Raw genomic sequence first — 23,076 nt, forward strand, 5'->3', positions numbered from 1 at the left:
AAATTTCAGTTTCAGATTTAAGGTTATTTTGAGGGTTTATTTACCTGTTTGTGTGTGAGCCAAATAGGTTGTGTCTAATTTATGGTGACAGGGTTTATTAGTATTTATACTTGTTCTACTTTGCTATTTGGTGATGTTTGCTAATATTTCAGGTTATTGTTTAGTCTGTATTTTAAGACTATTTTTAAAGGGGTTTAATTGGTTTTATAGGGTTTATATTTGGAGTAAATTTTAAACTATTCACAGAAGAACATTTGTGAATCAAAACTAAACTGCAGCAAACTATGATTATTAGTATTTGTACTGTTGTCAGGGCTCAGGCAGGAGTTTTAGACCTTGAATAGGGCAATCGAGCTGTTTTTTAATGTGAGGATCCCTATTTTGTTCTTGTGAACCAGGACACACATGCATGTGCATGCCGGTGATTCAATATACAGTCCTGCCAATGGTTTCACAGTATTCCACTTTACAACAGGTGGCAAATGTGACTCTGAAGTCAAGGAAGAAGAAGACTCCAAGCTTGTAACTTTAAACAATAAGCCATGACAGTTTACAGTGATTTTAGAACAGTTAAGGGCTGTTGTTATGTACGACAGACCTTCCAGTGTAGTCTGGTTACTTGCTGAGTAACCAGACTACACTGTAACAAAAATGATATCACTAGCATTTGACAACAATGCCAGAGAAGATGAATCATAGTAGGCTATAAATGAAAACATGCCAGCCAGCTAATGTAACATTCTTAACTTACCTTAGATCCTTTGTGTAGTTTGTCTGTTTGAAGATTAAAGGCCGGTGGACTGGGCGGCAGCAAGGACATGTATTTCTCCTACAATGTGACAGGACACAGTGGGTTCCCTGGTTGCTCAAACATTAATCCTCACAGGCTCTTTTGGTTTATTTTGGGGCATCTTTGTGTTTTTCTATGCGTTCATTGACTGACAGCGTTGCATGCTTCTGACTGTTCTTGTTCTGACAGATAATAAATGATTCAGGCTTCAGTTGGTGGTTGCCCTCTTTAGCTCTGTGTCCCAAATGACAATAGGTGACTAATATAGTAATACTACATTCTGTAATACTATTTTCAGTAAAACTAAAATTGTAATGATGTCACAGCTGTGTATTCATAGAGTATATTACAGTGGCTTTGAGTGTGGTTCAGCCAATCATAATGAAGTACTTCAACTATCCATTTTATAAATGGATGCAAACAATGCTGGATTCTAAATATTTAAAGGGATGGTTTGGATTTTTTGAAGTGGGGTCGTTGGAGGTACCTATCCATACTCAGTGTATTACCCACAGTAGATTGCGAACAGTGCATCCCCAGTTTGGAGAAGCAGGCAGGAGTACCACCACGGAAATTAAGCAATGTAATGCTGTGGAGGGGGCCAGCAGTAAACTGTATTTTAGCCATCTAAAAATATTCAATATCAGTTCAGTAACAGTAATTTTACCTTGCAGAACATGGGAGTTGCTGGTCTACAACTGCCTTGATTGGTTAGTTTATTTATGTTATTGTGTGATTTTGGTGTTTTTAAAAGGTTAGTTCGGGTTCACAAAGTCAAAAAAAATAAGACAAACAATCTAACTGGTTGAGGCAGTGGTAGACTAGCAACTCCTGTGTTCTGCAGGGTAAAATTACTGTTTTTGTCAAAGGAGTCTGGTGGCTTTGTAAAGAGCATCGAGGGATATAACAGTTTTAGTTCCCTGGCGGAAAGGGTTGTCTGACAGCAAGCTAAAACAGCAAAAATATTCTAAAATTAGCGCACACTTAAACTTATATACATTTTTATTGATGGCTAAAATAGGTTTTGCTGCTGCCCCCTTCCACAGCAGTATACTGCTTAGCTTCTGTGGTGGTACTCCTGCCTTCGCTTTTGTGGTAGTTACCTTGTTCAGCAAACACGATAGTCTAAATTCAGTCCACGGCGTCTTAGACACAGAGAGGGGTGTTGCCGTGCTGCAAACATTTGTGAGTTGCCAGGTACATTAGTAATGTTTTCTCATTATGTTGATAAATGACATCCAGGTGGCATTCTGTTTCCTTTAAAATGTATTAGCTGTGGCAATTAAGTAGTATATAAACATATTTACTGGGAGACAGGCTTGAACAGTGTGTTTGATATTTATTGTACGCTGTATTTAAGTAAACTGCACAGTTTGAGTCAGCTCTTGGGGCTGTTTTGTTTTCTATCCAGTGTTTGTTATATCAAAATGGAGAAATGATGAGACATCAATGAAACATGGAGGAATCAGAAATGTAGAAAATATCAACTCTAGTTAACTTCTTAGACCCCCACCTTTTGTCTGTCCACCCCACCTGTCTTTGCTAATTTACTTTGGTTGACATCAATCTCAGTCAGTCTCTAACAGTTAATCTGTGTCTGTGCATGTCAGCTTCAATCAGCCTCACTGAGTCTATTAGTGCATGTCATCCTAACAATAGAGGTAGAACGATCCCTGGATACTGGAGACACTCCGCCAACTTCAGTCCTTCCTCGGCTCAGAGGAAGTTCAAGTAGTTTTCTGAAGTTACATTTGGGATGGATCTCCCTTGTATAAGCGTACTGTAGGTAACTTCCAAGAACGTGAACCCAAAGGCGTCATGTGTTCCTCATATTTTTTTAGAAGCTGCTCTCCCAGGATGCAATCTGCCTTCGAGGTAACAAAAATAGTTGTAGAAGACGTTGACGTTTGTGTTGTTGTGATTTCTACCCCCCCTTCCTCCCTCTTCCTCCCCCTCTAGTAAACAGGCCCTGACTCAAGCTACACTGAGCTTCATGGCTGCCAACTAGCCTCGGGGGGGACAAGGAACATATTGCTCTCCCTGCCTAACACTTCCAGGATTAAACATTAATTCACAGGGCTCTGAAACTTTAATATCTGGGCATGTGTGAGTGAGTTATGTGAATTCAGCTCACTCTTGTCATGTAGGTTGGAAGATAAAACAATTGATTTGTTAAACATTTGCTTAATTAAATAGTACAGAATCCTTATGTCAAAACACTGTGAGACTGAGACGGTTTTATTTGTTGTTGCTTTGGCGTTGATTAACCTATTAAAAAATGAAAATTAAGATGAGCAATGTGCAGGATTTAAAAACATCCAGGGCATAGCTGCACATGTATTTTTCTAAATTAATATTTTACATTCAAATTCTCACACACTTTGAGACAGGTCTTTTAAAAGCATAGTCAACTAATACATATGCAAGAAATGGTGTTAAAGGCTGATAATGTCACAGCTGATCTCTGCTTTTACTAAATATGGTTACCAGTGCCATGAGCACATACTGTTGTGTTCATATATGTTTTTCATGTGCGTGTCTTACTTTCTCAGTCATAACTCTCACAGTTTTGTACCTCCACTGTGTAATTCTTTACCCTCCTCAGTCATTAAGACCGTATTTGACTAAAAAGTCCTTGGTTTTAAACAGTATTAAAAACTATACCTTGATTTAAATGTACATGTAATCACCATTATGACAATAAAGTGGGCAGTACACATTTGTGTGTTACAGAAAGTAACAGCAGTTAAATATGTACAGCAGCAAATGAAGTAAGACGCCAATCTGTAGATGTATAACATAATTTGGGATGTGCTGATTGATCTGCCGAACATCGGTATCAGCCAATATTCGCCTTGTTGACTGCCTGTTGGCTCATAAGACAACAGTCACTGATGGCAGGGCTTTAGTTGTGTCACGTCAGTTTTGCGCAGGTTAACAAGCAGGGCTCGAGACTAACAGCGTCCCACCGCTCTGGAGAAAATAGAAAATATATCTGGGAATGAACAGAGATCTTCTCGCTGTGGTGACAATTGTAAACTTGCCATTAATGCGTCAGGGGATGCACCCTATTGTTTCATTGAAAATGCTACATTGTGAAGAACAAATCCATGTATAAACCACCAGGAGGAGAGCTAGTTAACATTAGCTGTTAGCAGCCGGTGGCCACAACTAAGTGCTGATGGAGGTTATCATTCAGGCTCTCTTCAATAAAAATGAGTATTTGGCAAAGTGATAAGGTTCTCATCATATGTTCAAATATAATCTTGTGAAATGTAATGTTTGGTGGGGAGCTTGAATAAATATGGTTGTTTGAAGTAGAAATTAGTTGATATTTTCACAGCAATATTAACCAGATATTAGAGAGAGAATTGTATTATATTATATCATATCACACACAGACAAGCAGTTATTTAAAAAAGAAATATTTTTTATTTGAAAGAAGGTTATTTTAAAAGTTGTTTCATTAATGAATTTGCAGATTCAGAGTTAGTGTAATAAAGGACTGAATGACTCTAAAACGGTTCAGTTATTTTTGAATAATTTAACTTTTTTTTGTTTCCCTGGCACAGAAGGAGGAATAAATTACAACAAAAACAAAAAAAAACAACAGCAAAACAGTGGTATCAGTATCAGCTATCTGTCAAATTGTTATTTTAAACATCAGTTTTGGCCCAGAATTTCACAATTGGTGCATCCCTAAATATGTATTTTTAAAGTTAAAAAATATATTGTAGAATACATCAGTGAGTAGATGTAATCAAAGCAAGAACTAACTATTGCTCAAGAAAGTTACTTAAGTACAATTCTGAAGTATTTGTATTTAAGGTTTTTCATTTTGTGCAACATTATAATTGTGTTTAGGCGTGTTACTTTCCAGATTGAAAATGTGACATTAAAAACCGTATATAAACTACAATCCATTTTGTAGATTTGGCTCATCTAGAGATTCCTTGTGCTGCAGTTTTTTTCTGTGACATGTGCAGTTCTCAGCAAAAATAGAAAGTGAAAATGATCTGTTGATAGTCATATTGACAACATACCAACACAATTACACCTTTCACTCCAGTTTTAAATGTCTGTATCTGTAGAATATGTCACACACACACACACACACACACACACACACACACACACACACACACACACACACACAAAATAATCAGCGTATTTATGTTACAACACCTTCTGTTTCTGATTCAAATTAAAAGCCCTCTAGTGTTTTTGTGGGAAGGACCCCTTCATTTTCATTGTCTATTTTTGCTGAGAACTGCGTGCATCATGTAGAAAAAATAGGTGACAGCTGAGCTAAAGCCAAGCTGTATATTGCGAGGCGAGCTGTGTGGCTGCTCTGACCTGTCTACATGGGTGCTGGAGTGTAAAGCAAGAGTTTTATGACACACGTGTGCTGCTTAGGTAGGCAGTGTGGCCTGAGCGTAAGTTTCTTGCGCTGGCATTTTTTCCAATATCAGTAAAAGGCTTGTGGACTAAGAGCGCATCCCATAATGCATTTCCACTTTCCCATGCTTATTTCAGCAAATCAAACTGCCATTTATCTGTCACATGTCTTGAAAATGATGACATCTTCTTCTCTGATTGATCAATACACGTTGTCTGACCCTGGGCCATCAGTTATGTCAAACCCTGGGGGTAAAGCAACGCTGCATGTTCTTGTCTCTTTCTCTCACTCTGTCTGTCTGTGGTGTGTCCTGTGTTCACTTCGACTGCACTTGTGGAGCGTTAAATAATCACAGTTGAGGTAACAGAGCAGAAAAAAGGAGGATCAGGGGAGAGTGGACAGCAGGGGAAGTATGCTAGCAGTTGACAAGATCTGAGGCGAAAACACTCAGGGACTGAGTTCCACACGTACACATTCACAATAAAAAGTAGGGCATGTTCATTGGTGTGAGACTGCAATAGTTCTCTGATTGGGTCTTGATTATTGGGTGTTGTTTTCACCCTGGCTGAGATAGAAGCAGAGAGGAAAGGATGACTAAGGAAAGGACAGTATTATTATTATTATTATTTTGACTTCTAGATAGAAATGAAAAGCTCTCAGTGTTTACATAATATGGTGAAAAGACAAGGGTGGAATGTTGTTTTTCTTTACATCTTTTGCTTGATGTTTTTGCCTCTCAATCTTCCGAAGGTCTACATCACAAACCAGCTGGGCTGCCGTGCCATTTATCACCCTCTATTTTCAGGGTCCCTCAATTAATAGACGTGGAATATATTGTCCCTGAATTGCTGAGCTCTTAAAGGAATAATATTTTGTGTGATGAGAATTACCTTGATGCATTCCATAACTAGCAGTTGTGTATCCTTTTTGGATTTTAAAGATATTCATCAATGAACGCTACAAATTCTTTTAAAATAAAAGAGTCGCAGGTTTGAACCAAGCAGCAACCTCAGGGACGGAAAATGAAGCTCAGTAAGGGTGCTTTCACACCTGCCCTGTTTGGTTCGGTTCAGTTGAGCTCAAGTTTGTTTGCCCCCTAATTGCGGTTTGTCTGGGCAGGTGTGAGCACAGTAATTGCACTTGGGTGCACACCAATGCTACCAGACTGAGACTTTCTTGAAGAGGTGGTCTCTGTCCAGTTACACACAAACTCTGGTGTGGTTAGTTTGTGGTGAGAATGTGTTCCGACCTTGTTTCGAACCAACTGCAGTCATATTACAAATTATAAAGGAGAAGTCTGGTATTTTGCACTTTGAGCCCCATTTCTGGGTTGTTTATGATGAAATAGAGTGGCTAAGACCAAAATCGTGACGATTGCTCATTTTCATAGAATTTGGCTCTCCCCGGCTGCCTGGCTTAACACTGCTGCCTATGGCGATGTGTGAACCTGTCCTAAAACCACCCTAAACGTTAGTTTTCAAAGCCATGAAACTCACTGAGTGGTCAGTGGTGTTCCTTGATGTTTTGACATAAAAATCATAGCAAACTGTGGTTTCCATCCGTGTTTTCGCTATTCATCTCGATTGTGGAACTATTTTTTCAGCTGCCTCACACCCGTGTGTAAACTTCTGCTTGATCGTTTGTTTGACCCTGAAGCGTTATACACTCCAGCCCACTTGATGGCAATAATGCTCCTTTACATGGGTGTCGCCAACCTGCAGGAAACCATTGCAATGTAATGGGACACAGAAAAGAAGCAGAAGAAGAAGGTTCTTCCTCCAGGAGCGCACACAGCACTGTCGAGCCAGCACTTTCGCTGAGCTAAAAGACTACAATGACTACAACCTTGTCATAAACAATCCCTGTTCCGTTTCCGGTGGCGGAATACTACCAACGGACAACGAGGCTTCCTATAGAAAACCAATGGATTAGACAAAATGTCAAATAAATCATCACGAAAACCAAAGTTTGCAACGATTTTTATGTCAGAACATCATCGAACACCACTGACCACTCGGTGAGTTTCATGGCTTTGAAAACAAACGTTAAGAGTGGTTTTAGGACAGATAAACACATGACCATAGGCAGCAGTGTTAAGCCAGGCAGGGTAAAGCCAAATTCTCCGAAAATTAGCAATCATCACGTTTGGTCTTAACCACTCTATTTCATCATAAACAACCCAGAAATAGGGCTCAAAGTGCAAAATACCGGATTTCTCCTTTAAACATGAGCAAGTTACAGTCCTGGAGGATTATTAATGTGCACCTCCTCCTGTACTGCCTTAATATGCACATTCAGCACATCCAATGCATCAAAACATTGTTTTCTAGTTGGAGCCGCGCCTCGTTTTCAAACTGTATGGTTTGACTAAAATGAACAATGACAGCAATATAGTCCACGATGAGCAGCGCTAAAATCAACCTGTGTAGTTGTCCCTCCATTGTGACATTAGAAAGTGTCACATTTATCTTGCAAGTGTACTCTTCTTCAACGTTTTGTTTACTTCCTGGATTTTTTCCACATGGAAATTCTGACCAATCAAGAGCAGCTTTCTCGCGCGAGGCATTTGATCTGGTCTGCTTGTGAATGCTGCCGTGAGAACATGAACCAACTCTAGGCAATTATGCAACTTTGTGACAAAATTAGTCCCAAAGCAAGACAACTCTGGGTCTGAAAGCACTCTAATATATCATGTAGGACTATAACATGCTCATGTTTAACCCAAACAATGTGTAATGTGACTGCAGTTGGTTCAGATCGAGGTCGGAACACGTTCTCTCCGTAAACAAACCGCACCGGTTAATTTGTAACCGAACTTTGCAATATTGATATTATAATAAGGGGGATAACAATATCGCAGTACTATACTGTATTAATTTTCCCCCCACTCCTTATGTATCAAGCTCAAAGCACTGCTGTGCTCAAGTATAGCCTCACAGAGCATGCGTGTAGACTTTATCTTGTTTTTCTCCAATTGTTTAATTTTCAAAGTAAATACTGATGGATTCCTAGATAATTTAATTTAAAATGTATCTGTACTGTTTGATATGTAAATCTCCCAGAATTAGATTCTCAAGTTTTATTTATTTCCAATATGACATGAACTTTATTTTCATCATGGCACACAAAAAGATATAAGCCTTTGCTCTCTCATGTGAAAATGACGCATGCCCACCTTTCAGCCAATCAGAATTTAGTTTTCTCTAAGGCCATATAGATAATTGAATAGGGTTGGCACTTTCTTGCAGTCCATTGTCAGCCTCCAGAATGTGTCTATCTCAGTGCGACCCTTGCACTGGTTGTAAATGATCAAGAGTAATTTAGGCCCACTCATTTTATTCTTCTGAAGAGAGAAATAAATTGGACCTTGGTTACAAATGCTCTCTAGCGGTTAGATATGATTGTCCGAAAGGCAGATATAATTATGGCATTAATGATGGAACTGGCAAAGGCAAAAAAATAACCAAGAAAATGTGAAAATGGAAAAACTAGACATAAAAAAAGTGAAACCGTCTCAAACAATCGAGCTTTCCACCTGAATGCAGAGTCTGTAATTCTCTTGAGTAATTTAAAAAGATGGATTAAACTGGTTTAGGTGACCTTGGTGTTGATTGCTTTATAATGATGAAATGAGAGGAAGGATTCAGAGAAATGAATAGTATGTGAAGAATGCCCACCCTATTCAATCAGAATATGTAATGATGTGAATATACATAGCGCCCTGTTCAATGTGTCTGATGCCACAGCAAATATGCAATCACATCAAAACTGTTTTACTGAGAGAGAGAGAGAGAGAGAGAGAGAGAGAGAGAGAGAGGGAGGGAGGATGGCGTTGATTTTCCCACTGAGCAGCAGAGTGTACCTTTTCAGAAACCTTCACTAAATTCAGCTGATGACAGTCTGCAGCACATGTATTTGTGGTGTTTACCAGGCAGAATGCAAACACAAGCTTTCTCTCCCTCAAACACGGCCACTTACTGTGTCTCCTTCCCTCATTCTGTCTCGCTGAAAAGATGACACCACCACACAAGCACCTCCTAAATAATGAAAATGTGCTCTCAGGGTCAAACGCCTCCTTAGCTCAACCTGTTTCCTGTCAAACAGTCAATACAGTGCTGGAGTGGAGAGAGGGAGAGTGGGGATACGGAGAAAAGTCCCTCTTCATCCCTGAGGTTTTAATGCAGCCGTCCCTGCAGTGGAGTAGCCAAGCCGAGGAAACCGTAGATCTGTCAGGTCCCTCTGTGCCATAGCCTTGGAGCCTTATAATTCATCTTGCCTCCCTAATCTTTATTGCATGCTTTGGCTCTCACCTGCAACAGCCTCCCCTCCCCCCCGCCTTCTTTTCCCCTGTGTGCCTGATCCTTTCACAAGTATTATTTTTTTTTACCTCCTCTGCCTTAACTGCATAAATGCTTACACATAAGAGTGACAACTTTGGGGGATGGTGACTTTAACTGAAACATTCTCCATTTTTTTTTTTTTTGGTCCCTGTCTCATACGTGACATGATTGCAAATGGGTTGCTTGCATTTTTCATATGTTTATGTGTGTGCATCTGTGAGTGAGAGTGAGTCTCTCTGTACAGTGTCTAGTCCTGTGGGGAGTAAGGATGATCATTCTCTGGAGAATCTTCACATCTTCACACTTACGCATGCAGAGCTCCCCGTGGGCTCTGCAGCCATCTCAGCACATCATCTGTGGACAGTTGCGACATCTTGTAACGTTAAAAAACGCTGAGCGCTCATGGAGTTTTGACATTGTTCCCTTGCAGCGTTATCGCAATCTCCAACACTGAATTTTATTGGACATGTGTTAGTGTGTTAATACGTAATGTTTAGATGAAATAACTGCTGACCTTGTTCGGCAGAGTTAGGTAGAAATAAGTAAAAAAACGATTTATCTCAGTCACCAGAAGAGTTGACATGCCACAGGTTACGCGCCACAGGATAGCAGTTACTTCAGAGACGTGCGCCGCATCTTCGAGTCAGTTTTAGTTCGGAGAGAGTGAACAAATGAATCTTAGGTAGAGTTCAGAATTCAGCTGCATCCTCTTTAACTTGCATTAGCAGTCAACACACAGGGCCACTCGCAGCTCCGGAGAGTCCGGATTATCATGCAGAAACACCCAGGAGTCTGCCTCCCACACTCCATTAAAACATCAACCCCAAGGTGTTTCGATGGAGCAGGAAACACAGGAAATAAGAAGTGGTCTCCCCACTGGGCATGGCTCACCACATGGGTTCAAATATGTATCCATTAAGGTCAGCGGTCTTTGCACCTGGTTTCCTTGGAAACTGTTTTTTAGTAAATCTAACTGGGATTGTAAAGGCATTCTTCTTTGTAGGTACTATCAAATAATCTGAAGCCCTCTGAGCAGATTTCAGATGATTTGTTATTTTATGCGCTTTTTTATTTTATGTCAGTCTTTTCTTGTCGTGCGGGAAACATAAATAGTTTCTTTGAACTACCCATTAATGTTTCCTAAAATTGTTGTTGTATCTGGTTGCAAAGAACATGATGCCAAACCCGCAGACACAAAATTGGATACTGAAGCACACACACACACACGACTATGGTGGTTCACACAAGTGTGTTTTCCAGTGCGTATAAATAATGTGACAAGTAAGTACATGACAGCACTCTGATGTCCTGAGGTGGAAACTGGTGTGATTTAATTTCAAACAGCATTTAAATATATTACAAAAAATGATTATTTCATCCAGACTTTTTTTTTCTCCTGGCAGCACTTCAGAATGACTAAATGAGAACATTTGGTCTTTTTTCAGTCTTTTGACAAACAACTTCAGTGCACCTTTGTTTATTATTATTTTTTTCTTCTCAGCGACAGATGAAAACTACTTTGCAAAGCTGCATTAAGCTAACATGACAGTAACCTCAATATTAGATCTTTTTTCCTGTGTAAAAGTGATGGTGAAATTATTTTTGGAGGTGACCTTGCCATAAAAAATCCATACGTCTTGGTTAGGAATGCAATGCACTTTCTTGTACTTAACTATTTTTGTAGTTAGTGTGCTATTGGAGGGTATCACCATGCACCTCCTCTACCTGTCCCTCGGCCACATTGGGAGAAAGTGGGTGCATAATACAAGTAAAATGTCACCATGATAAATCTAACCTTTCCGGGGAGCCCTTAGTGGCTGCGTACCTGTGTACTTGCATTAATAACCAGATCTATCAAAGGGGAGTTTTCAGTTGCATTAGTGTTTGGGGAGTAATTGCTGTCAGCAGGTCTGGTCATAAATCCTGACACCTCAATCATAGCAGCTCCATAAATCACACTTAAAAAGTTCACATCTGATGTACACTTTCCCCCTGCCCTAGCTGCTAACTCAAAACTGCTGCAGGAGTGAACTTAGTGAACACTGTGTCTCTCATTTTTCATACTCCTGTAGGCTTACTTCCAGGCACCACTTCAATTGTGGGGAGAGTACGAACTTTAATGACATTAAGTAAAATCCTCCAGATTTCTCCTAATAGGCTCAGCCATATAATCAGATTCCACCTTGGATGTCAACTTTATACCTGTAAGCAACTCCTCCCCCTGTCAGCTTTCATGGCTCTGTCTATTAGTAAGTGTGGCGATGAACAGTCTGTGCCATTTACGTTGAGTGTGGCAGTCAGCAAGTCACATTATTTGAATTATTCGATGAGGCAGGATCAGGAAATTTATTTAATAAGTGAAAATATCTGCAGTGTGGAGCGTCGTGTCCTCTCCAGTGTCTTTCTCTTGTTGAAAGACAAGGTGTGATGAAATGAATCTGGGATAGTCAAAACTTCTGAGGAAAGCTGCTGTGTCATGCAGTTAGTCAGACAGTTTATGAAAAGAATATGTCTACAGACTATTTGATATTGTGATTGTGGGTGGCAAAAATATCTGCTGCTGATGAAGGCCATTGGCCTTTAGTCCAAGTATTTTGCAACAACTTTTTTGAATTACTGTCCTTACTTTGAGCTCCACATCTGTAAGGCTTCAAATGAGTGCAGAAATTGGGATGACGGTAGCTAAGTCCATAGTGACTTGGGACGGCCACAGGTTCAAGTTCCAGTCAGGACCAAATATGGAGTGTGGACTGGCAGCTGAAGAGGCACCCCCGAGCAAGGCACCATACCCCCAACTGCTTGGTGCGTCTGTCCATAGGCAGCCCCCTCACCCAGACATTCCTCAATTTAAAGCATGTTATAGGTCCTGTTTGTGCATGTGTGTATTTCAGGTCTACTGTATGTGTAACTGACAACATCCTCCTTGGGGATTAGAAAGTCTGTCTTTTTCTTCTCTTCTAAAAAAGATTTTCATAAGACTACATGCAGCAAGTCCCACAAAAAGAAGATAGTAACATGGCTCTTCTGTAAGGTGACCTTGAGAGATCAACACGCTGCAACTAAAGGAAATGCGCGTAAATAGTCAAAACGCAGTCAAATGAAGAAAATGGCTTCACCAGTTTGACAACTGCTTAAATATGCAACATTACAAATCATGTAGGGAATATAAAAACACAGGGAAATACATACAGGACACGTACATGCAGGAAAGCCCAATCAGTCTTTTTTCAGCATTGGCAGTATACAAACAAAATCGGGGAGTGCGGCAAAATGCTGCCTACCTACTTCTGTTTATACAGAATGCGCCTTTTTCGGGGCAATGGGGGGGCGTGAGCAAGTAACAAAATGTGTAGCTCAGCGTGTGACGTAAACAGTGACGTGGGAGGGAAGCCGCGGCTGGTCAGTCCTTCAGCGATTCTCTCTTAAGTTGGCTCGTTCCTCACCGTTCCTGTCATTTGACGGTTAATGGCCTCTTTATTTGCGAGGACAAGGAGGCTGCACAATTCCTTGTCTCCCCAGTTGCTCATCTTTACAGTGCCTGTCAGGTTTGCGTTTCCCTCTTGCTACTAGCTGCTCGCAAATTCCTGCTATCAGCTGTTTCACGTTTATCCACCACCAGTGGGTCGCACGTGTGGTGTCATCAACAACTCCTCCCACAAGTCTTCAACAGCCCCTTCCGTTGCGGAAGGCTGCCTTGGTCTGTTTAAACTAAAAGGGTTTCGCCAATGTGACTACCCTACGAGGCAGAAAATTGGGCACCTCGGATCAACTCGCCAATCCGGCTTTGTGTCTAAATGCTCGCAGCCTCCTGGCAAAACGGCCCAACATTTGCGGAAAATCTGGCAGTGTAAAAGGGGCTCATGACATGACTGGGAAGGGACAAGAAAGAAAAAGTCAATGGAGAGGATGGAATAAGAATTATACTGAAAATATTGAGCTGGCAATGTGAAATCAGCTACTAATGCGAAGTGTCTTTAATTAGTTAAACCATATAAATCCCCACTCGCCAGATTCCTCTTATTCCTCGTCTCATTTTCGCTCAGAATAAAAACTCATGAACTTTTAGCAATGTCCGCAAGCTTAGTATTAAGTTATACCCTATTATTCTGATATTTTTTAGTGTTGTTTACCTTTATCTCACTTGACACTGGCTGCGTCATCACAGAAAGCTCTACTGTGATAGGTGGATTGCTGCTTATGGAATTGTGGGACTTGTAGTTTTTGAATGATTAGTTGCAGGGGGGAAAAAGTACTGCCCCCTCAAAGTCAATGAGTTGAATCATCAGTTGGTGACCCCTCAGTGAAATTGAAAATGCACATATACTTTCTGTGTTACTCTTAGTTATGCACACTGCTGAATAATGCCCTGCATATATATATAAAAAAAATCATGCATATGGGTAATATCAAATACGAAAATTGTATTTTTTATATCTGTTCACTCGCTATTCTAGAGGACTGGCAGGTGTAGTAGGCCTATTGTTTGGTGTAAGAAAGAGGTACTTTACTTAGCAGATCACCAAATCCGAGTTGATCCTCTGGGGACCATGACTGTCCAAAGTGCGTAACAGTCCATTCCAAAGTGTTGGACAGATGGACTGACTGACCAACACTGCCATCCCCACAATCACACCATTACTTGTAGGTGAACATGTCAGCTAATTTTGTCTGTAAAAAACAAAAACAAATGAAGAAACCCCCAGACAGCTTTGCCTGCCTGTTTTGTTGCTTGTTATCATTCAGCAGCAACGGTGTTCCCGCTCATGATTATTACAAACATGCATTACTGGCTTGTCTCCTGCATCCATTTTTCTGTAAGTACAAGCCGAGCGCCTGTAGCTGATTAAGGTTAAATGTGGACTAGTGTCTCTGTTCCTCCAGATGTGTTATTCTTCCTTCATTGTTAGACCTCCGAGGAGAGAGATAGATGGAGCCTGTCCGCCTGCAGGTAATCTGATTATGGGACCATTAATAAAACATCATTCATTAAGAGCTCGTATCAATCCACTGTCGACATCAAGTGGTTCACTCATCAAAGACTGACAGAGAGAGGTGGGGAGAGGGAGACAAAGGCAGGAGAGTGTTGTTATGGCACAATATTGCTGTGTCCTTGTTATGCGTTTTACAAAATCACATTTTCTATTGATCATGTTTGTCTTGACGTGCCTGTGCACTCTGGGGAGACAGTTAAAAAAATGTAAATAATTGATTTTGGCTCCTTTCTTGACTCGGTAATGGCACTGTATGTTAATTAAGTTAACTCCGTTTCCCCATTTTATTTCCATGTTTTCTAACTATAGTTTTTTTATGCATTATTACTTTCCACCTCTCCATTTCCCCTTATCCCTCCATCTCTTTCTCCAGTCTTCTTATGAATGCTCCTCCTGCGGCAGAGTGACAATAGCCGCCCAGCCTCTGGATCCCACAGGGCCTTCATTATGACTGACTGTATTATGTAAAGCACTTAAAATGCCTAGTTATGCTCTCTGCCTGGCTCTATTTTAGTTCCTAAGTGCCGCAGTCTTCTGACTGATGGTCCTCAGGGACTTTTCACTCTGTGTTTGAAATATTTTTCTCATATCCTCTCCTCACTTAACAGTGTATCTTCAGACACAAACACCTTCTATCACATTTGGGCGACAGTATCGTGTAATTGAAAGCGCAGGGTTTGGACTCCTGAGGTGGAAATAATGTGCCAGTGGAAATCAGGTTGATGATAATTTTATTGGGAATTTTCATATGTAAATTGCAATAAGGAAACTTTTAAGTCATTAAATACATGTTTGCAAAAACTCATTTGAAATTCCTGAAATTTTATTTGAATTTTATTTTTTCCCCGATTTTCTTCATCTTAAAATGAAATGATTTCTCAGTGGGCAGATGATTCAAAGCAAGTGCTTGCATAATTAAAATATAGCCAGGGGTTAGAAAAATAATTTATACTCAACATTTCAGGAAAATCGAAGCTGTTGTGAAGCTGTTTTCACTGTGATTCATGGTTGGTGACAACATAATGGAATCTGAACAGAGACGGTTATATTGTGTGTATGGCATTTCCTCTGCAGAGAGAAATTTAATTGAATCTCCCCCTGCGTTTCCACTGATTACACTGTAGCCCCTTTTCAACCTGAACTATTTCTATTCAACTCAACTTGCATACTGTGCTTGGCTTTGACTGTGTGTATGTGCATGCTCATCTGTGTGTGTGTGTGTGTGTGTGTGTGTGTGTGTGTGGGTGGATCAATGTGGGTGTGTACAAATGATGGAGAGAAAGTAGTAAAGAGTGAGTGTGGTGTTGTTTGTTGGCAATGTGGGTGGAATTTGTGGCGTGTGTGATGGATTTGTGTCTGATTGTCTCAGAAAATTACCATAAACAGAACAGAACAAATCCCTAATTGTTTTGGCTCTATATTTACAGCAGAATTGCCTGCAGTATATTGCAGTCTCCCCTGGAACAGATTCTTGTTATGATGCCTCCCTCCCCGCAGAGTTGGGTCACAGCCAGGTCAACTCCAGGTTACACTTAGGTCAGAGCTGAAAAGACAGCAATACGGTCTCTATAAAGTTGAGGGATGTGTCACAGGTGACTGGGTGCGAAGATGAGTTGACCATTGCTGAGCTTCTGACCATCTTGTCTGCACCGTGCTCATCCAAATAAGGTCTCCTGTGGGTGAAATTCTCTGCTGGGCCCTTGTCTGCTACAGCCGCCAGAGCAGATGGCTGACTATTTACATGCAAGGAAGCCTGTCTAATGCAGGCGCTGTACTGCAGTGTTACCAGCGACAGGGGAAAAGGATTGATGGAATTTAAAGTGAATTAGCTTTATGTTTCGTTAAGGTTTATTGCTGCCCCGTGAGTCAGCCCTCTGGGTGTTCTGGTGGAAGTACAGGTCAGCAGGAAATACATATTTAACAAGCTTTAGTGATTTGAAGGTTTTCATTCTATCAAACCCCATTTTAAAACAATTTATGGACAACATATTTTTACAGTAAGCATTCAAAATGACATTCTGTAGTTACTTCTCTACATTGTAGTTTTCATTGTTAATGTCGAATTCGACCTTTCTTGCATAAGGAATTCGTAGATGCCTCAGTGTTAAGAGTTAACGCTTATTTGCAGAGGACATACAGACTGATACATCAATATCACAAATACAAAATAGGCCAACTATCACCTTGAGAATATATCAGGGGGTCTTTACAGGTCTCTATGAAATTGATCAGACAATTGCAGCTTGATAACGAAGCAGCTGCTGGAGTCTTTACTTAGACCAGGAATGTGGATCACATCACTCCAGTTGTTAGAAATATGTAAACGCAGCAGCCAGATTTTATGCACCACACATCTGGAACAAAATTCCAGAAAACTTGAGGTCTGCTCAAACTCTCAGCTCATTTGAATCAGGTATTAAGACTGCCACTGCCTTTTTTTGATTACATTTTGGGACTGTTTATTCCTATTTTTGCACTGTACTTTAGCTGCACAGGATTTTTTTATTCACTGTCTTATTCTATTTTAGCTTCATTCTTCATTTTACTCTTAATAATTAATTATCTTAATTCCTATTTATGCATGCCTCTTATATTGTTTTATATCGCCTGTTGTTTCTTTTCTACCTATGAGAGGTTGACTGATATCAAATTTTTAATGACAGATATAATAACGATAGTTTTGAATAGGAAAAAGCAGATAGCCAATTAATAAGCTGATATTTTGTAGTTCGTAAAAAAGGTTTCAAATGTAATGTGAAACAATACACTTAATTACACTTTAATAAATAATATTTAATAATATCTGAGTGATTCATAAACATGAAAACACCAGAGCAGGATTCTCATTTATAAAACAATGCGTAGGATCCATACCAAAAATGTACGTACCAACAAAAGCCAAAAATGGTGTGTGCTAAAACATATTAAACAATTTCTTCAGTCAGGCTTCCATCACCATCCACGTCACCAATTTCCTGTCTCCAAAATGTTTGTAAGAATGGACAAGTTTCTCCCATCAAATCTGTTTTTATATACATCACAGCTTTTGCATGGGAAGTGGCGTACGCCTCTTTCAGGCCTCATTTTGTGTGTACACAATGTTTATAAATGAGACCTCAAGTCAGAACCTAGAGTATTGCTGGACTTTATATGAAACACTAGAGGGCTTCTATTTTGAAATGTGAGCTTTTAATTTGAAACAGGAAGTGGCTAGGGCTAATAGCACTACAGTGCTGTTACGGTTCAGGCAAAAACTTTATTTGAATACATGTTAAAGTGAAGAACAATAAGGTTAGACACACTTACACACCAGAAGGGACCTGCTTTCTCTGGAGCTGTACCCACTGATCAAACTCCTTTTTACTTAATTCAACACAACCCTCCGGACTTAAGCTGCGGTCAGTCATGTACGCCCTGCATGTCATGGTAAAGGCTGCGCAGCCATCGGCCACCATCAGAAGCAAGTTCCACCAAAAATGATAGCTTGTAAATTGTACTATCGGCGCTGATTAATCGGCCAAACTCATAAATCGACTTCAAATGCCTATCCAATTGATAGAAGCCTTCCTGTTCACCGATAGCTCTCTACAGTCTCCTTATTGGACGGGTGCTACGTTTAGTGCTGACGATCAACATAGAATTAATCTGCAGTTATTTTGATAATCAATTGATCATTTCATTGAAGTAATTTTACGCAAAAATGCCAAACATTGTCTGGTTCCAGCCCTTCAAATGTAAAGATTTACATTTTTTCTGTCATATTACTGAATTTAACCTGTAATGTTTTTAGGTTTAGGACAGTTGGCCAGATAAAATAAGGAATCTGAGGACAAACACTTGGGCTGTGGCAAATTGTACTGGGCATTTAAAAAAATATATTTTTACCAAATTCAGCCTTAGGTAAGACTCCACACGGGGTCATGTGATAAGCAGATATGGTCCTAATATCCTCTTATTTCTGTATTATTTTTCAAATTTAATATCACATCATTATTTCAACATGATCGATGTGACACTTCCTTTGCGCTCTGACAATATAATTTAAAAATGAGCGAACACATTGAATTTGTGCTCTTATAATACATAACTGATGAAAGCTCTAATTGCAGGGGTCAAGAGGATTTTGGGAACGGGTGAAGGGGTTGCCACCAAGAAAAGGTTAAAATGATGTGCTGCATGCAATCATACACCAGCTCCGGCTCCTGCTCTGGAGACTCAGACACACTAACTAAATGGACCTCTCTTGGCATTTTTTTTGGATATGGGGTGATGGTACATGTGATTAGGCTGGAGAATAATACGTACGGCGGCTTGCTGTTGAAGAAAATCAGCTGGTGTATTCACTATTTCTCTTCTGAAAGCCTCTCTGTCCATCTTACCTCAGCAAGCCTTATCAGGTAATTAACGTCATGAATGGAGGTTTAATGACCCTCACATCAACCTTGTTTAAAGGAAGTAGAATTAAAGATGGTATCTGGACATGTAATAATGCCAGAGGAGCTGGGGTAGCAGGGATGGCAAGCCTGAGCATCACTGTCATCGTTGTGCTGATCAGGCGCTGAGAGTTCTGCTCATGCATTATGAGAGCCCCTTAAGGCAACCAAAGCTTCCTGACACCTACTGACTTGTATATCTGGACTTCACAGCAGACAAAGAAGAGTTCACACTCAGTAATTGGGATGTGACCCAGCATGAACACGCTCGAGTTACAATTTGTATGGGCGTGGAGGTGCACAACAAAAATAACAGATTAGTAAACTATAAATAAATAAAAACTGTATTCCAGTAAATAAAATATGGAGTTTGAAAACAAAACCAAAAATTACAAACCTAACCACATCCCACTGAATTCTGTCCTTGACCTTCATCTTCTTGCAGGATGCAGTGCTTGTAAGATGCAGCCAAACAATCGAATAACTTGTTTTACTTCCCTTCAAAATCTTTGCACTCGAAACAATTGTGCTGAAGCTCTTTCATACAGCTTCTTACATTTAAGGTAGGGAGGAGATTACTCATCTAACTGTGGTCCTTAGAATACAGTTTCTAAAAACAGTAAACATTTTAGTCCAACTGAAATATTTTTTTGTTGGCTACAGCATAGATGTCTGCTCTGTGAATCACTTATCCTGTGTTCTCTCTCTCAGCAAAAAAAAAAAAAAAGGAAACCAAATGGGAAAAATGTCCACTTTATATTTTTCACTGAGCCAGACTGCAGCAGCTTACTACACGAGACAAGAGCCACAGACTTTGAACAACATACATCTTTCGATGCACCTTAGCTTGTTGAATAAGCGGCTAAACAAACATTCACCAGGGAAAAGTGCAATGCTAACGTCAGTTTGCAGGCTAGATAGCTAATTAGATGCTCGTGCAGCACGTTAAACAGAATGGAAGTTGCCTGCCGTGCTCACCTTGATCATGTGATGGGGTTTTCTAGTTTTATTGTACTTGAATGGTAGTTGTTTAAATACATCAACAGAAAACCAACATAGCATAAAATAAACACCTGGAGAAAATCCAGAGGAGCGAAGGACATTAAAAATTGTCATCGGCACATACAATGTAAGGTCCAGAACCCACTTGGTTACGTATTTAGTAGTGTTTAAATCATATTAAGCCAAACAGCAGACAGGACTGGTATACCAAATTTTACAAACGTGAAACTCTATTAGGAGCTGTGCCTTGTCAAAATAAATCAAAACCTATATGACTGGACCATGTGGGAATTTAATTTGAAAGGACAGACACAGGNATATTAATGAAGGTTCATTAGTACAGTTTTGTATTTCTCTGTAATGCAGCACAGTGTTAACAATGTTACTGATACTATTCTTTCTCACACCTTCAACTCAAACCATTGTGTTGCCCCACCCAAAATATATCATTTAATAATAAAATTGATATTGTAAACATGCAGATGACTAGTGGACTAATGGCTCTGAATGACGACTATTGCTCAACTAAGAAAATTCTTAGTTGGGGGAAACCCTAGATTGACCACTGCAACCGTACATTGAAACCAACCAACCAAAAATGGAAGTTTGTGTAAAAAGCCTCCCTTTTGAAAATAATTAAAATAAGTTGAGATTTTTTTTCAATATCACAGATAAGTAAATGTACATGCTATGATAACTGTCGGTTTTGATATCACAATATACTTTAAAAATGGTATACTGCTGCAATCCAAGTAAACACACTCATTGTGTTTCTTTCCTTGTCTCGCCTCTTTTTTTATTCCGTCTCATCATACCCCCAAAACACAAGTTTTCTAGTAAACAAAGCCGTGTGCATCTTCCCTCCTCCCACCTCTACTGAAATTTGATCTTCCTCATGTTGTTGTCCTCGGCTCAGCAGTAAATTGGGCACGGCCTGTCAGACACTAGTGGCTTTGTTAGTCTGCTTATAAACAAACAATTACTAATATTATGTTAATTGTTTTATCATTGCTTATTGCTCATTACTAATGTAATGCAAGTTGGATTTAGCACCACGACGCCATCAGCACAGGTTACTGATGTAGGCTACTTTTAAATATGCCAGAATGTGTCATAATGACAAATGCAGGTTCAGCCAGTTTGCATAATAGTAAACCAGTTTACTTACATTGGACTGGACTGGCAAAATGGGAATCGACCCAATGGGATTAGAAGAGATAAACCTCTGGAGATCCACCAATAAAAGATACTTATATGTCACCACTGCATGAATTGCAGTGCAGTGATGAAACCAGGCCATTTATTCACACACACACAAAGAAAATATGTCCTAATGGCACCATTATATGTGATGCACAAAATGTGCCTCTGTTTTTGTATACATATTTAGTAAAGTGGATATTATCGTAAAAGCAACAGGGAGTTAAAGATCAGCATAAGTGAACATAAAATTGCAATTAGAAATAATGATGTTAAATCTTCAGTAGCCAGACACAAACATGATGTTAGCTCTGTCAGATTTATGGGCGGAGAAGTAATAGAATTGCCACCTAGGGGAGGAGATAAGATATGATTCCCAAAAGGGAAAGAAGCATAGATGGGATTTTATGTTGAACACTTAAACCTTAAATCGAGCAAATGAAAAATGTAGTTTGTCTGGTTACCTTTAAAAACTCAGACAGATTCTGTCTTCTCAGTAATGCCTCGTGGATTTCTAAAGGAGAAGCAGTTTATGAAGTTGGTCAGTTGTCACTGTGGTTGATTGAAAACACCTGTCAGATCGTGTTTGAGAAACCTTTTTATATTCTACCATGTGGTTGGCTCTCTCTGCCAAACATACTGTCGAGCAGAAGGCATTTTTATACATCTCACTGTCAAAATGTCTCAAAATAATAGATATACTGTATGAATTTAATCTAAATTCAGTGCATTGCTCTTAAGAAAGACACATTAGCATAGATCATATATGTATCATGGCTGAGCCTTGCAGGGGCAGTACTAAAAATTTTCTGCTCCCTGACAGCAGCTCTGACATTAAAACAGTCTGTAATCCCAGGCGTGTTACAGGGCCTCTGTCAAGCTCCGGCCCCCCTGAAACACCCAGGCTTTTCCTCTCCAAACGGTGCCCCTGGCAGCCCGCCAGTGGCAAACACATTAGTGTGAATCCTGTTGATTTTTGACACCAAAATTGCACTATGCTGGCTACTGAATTGTTATTGTTACTGAAACATCGCCCACAGTGCCTGTCCACCCAGTTCATGATAGGTCACCCAAATTCTAAGCTTGCACAAGTGGGAAAACACCTGAGTGTGACTAACAACAGTTCGCTTACCACTGAGAAAGAAAATCGAGCCCTCAGTGTCATATCTATTGTCAGTGGATCAGCTCAAGGCATTTTAACTTGATGTTATTATTGTTTTGAGCTGTGGTTGTCTAGAATTTTGTGGTTGCAGATGCCTTCCCTTATATATAGTGTATCACAGCCATCCTAGGGCTCCTGCTACAGGCTTTGGGAAAGAAAACCCTCAACATTGATTAACAATAATCAACACAATGCCATTTCTCTCGCCTCCAACCAGTTCAAAATGCAGCAGCAAGGCTTCTCTTTGGTTTTAAGAGACGACATTGCGCCACATCCTGGCTCCCCTTTTGTCGTAGAATTGTTTCTAAGATTTTACTGATCATCACCTTTTAAAGCTCCTCAGGGTCTGGCCCCAAGCTACATAGCAGAAATGTTAACCCCAAATGAGCCAGTTTGCAGCCTTAGATCCTCAGGTGAGGCCCTTCTGGCTGTTCCAAAGTCGAGGCTTGAATCTAAAGGTGACCGTGCCTTTGCCATCAGGGCCCCTCGGCTTTGCAATGACTCTGCCTGAGGAGATAAGGTTTGCAGAATCAGTGACTTCTTTTAAACCACTTCTTATAACCCATCTGTAAAGACTTCCTTTAATGTGATGTCTTTTTATTTTTTATGTAGTCTTTTTATTGCTTTTCTTCTTTTATTTGTGTTTATTTATATTGACATTTGGCTTTTTGTTTTAACTTTATCTAGGAATGCACCGAAACAGAATTTTTCAACCAATACCGATAATTACCTGCTTCTCATGGCCAATAACTGATAATT

This window comes from Epinephelus moara, chromosome 16 (genome assembly GCF_006386435.1).
Source record: "Epinephelus moara isolate mb chromosome 16, YSFRI_EMoa_1.0, whole genome shotgun sequence".
In the NCBI taxonomy this organism is placed as follows: Eukaryota; Metazoa; Chordata; class Actinopteri; order Perciformes; family Serranidae; genus Epinephelus; species Epinephelus moara.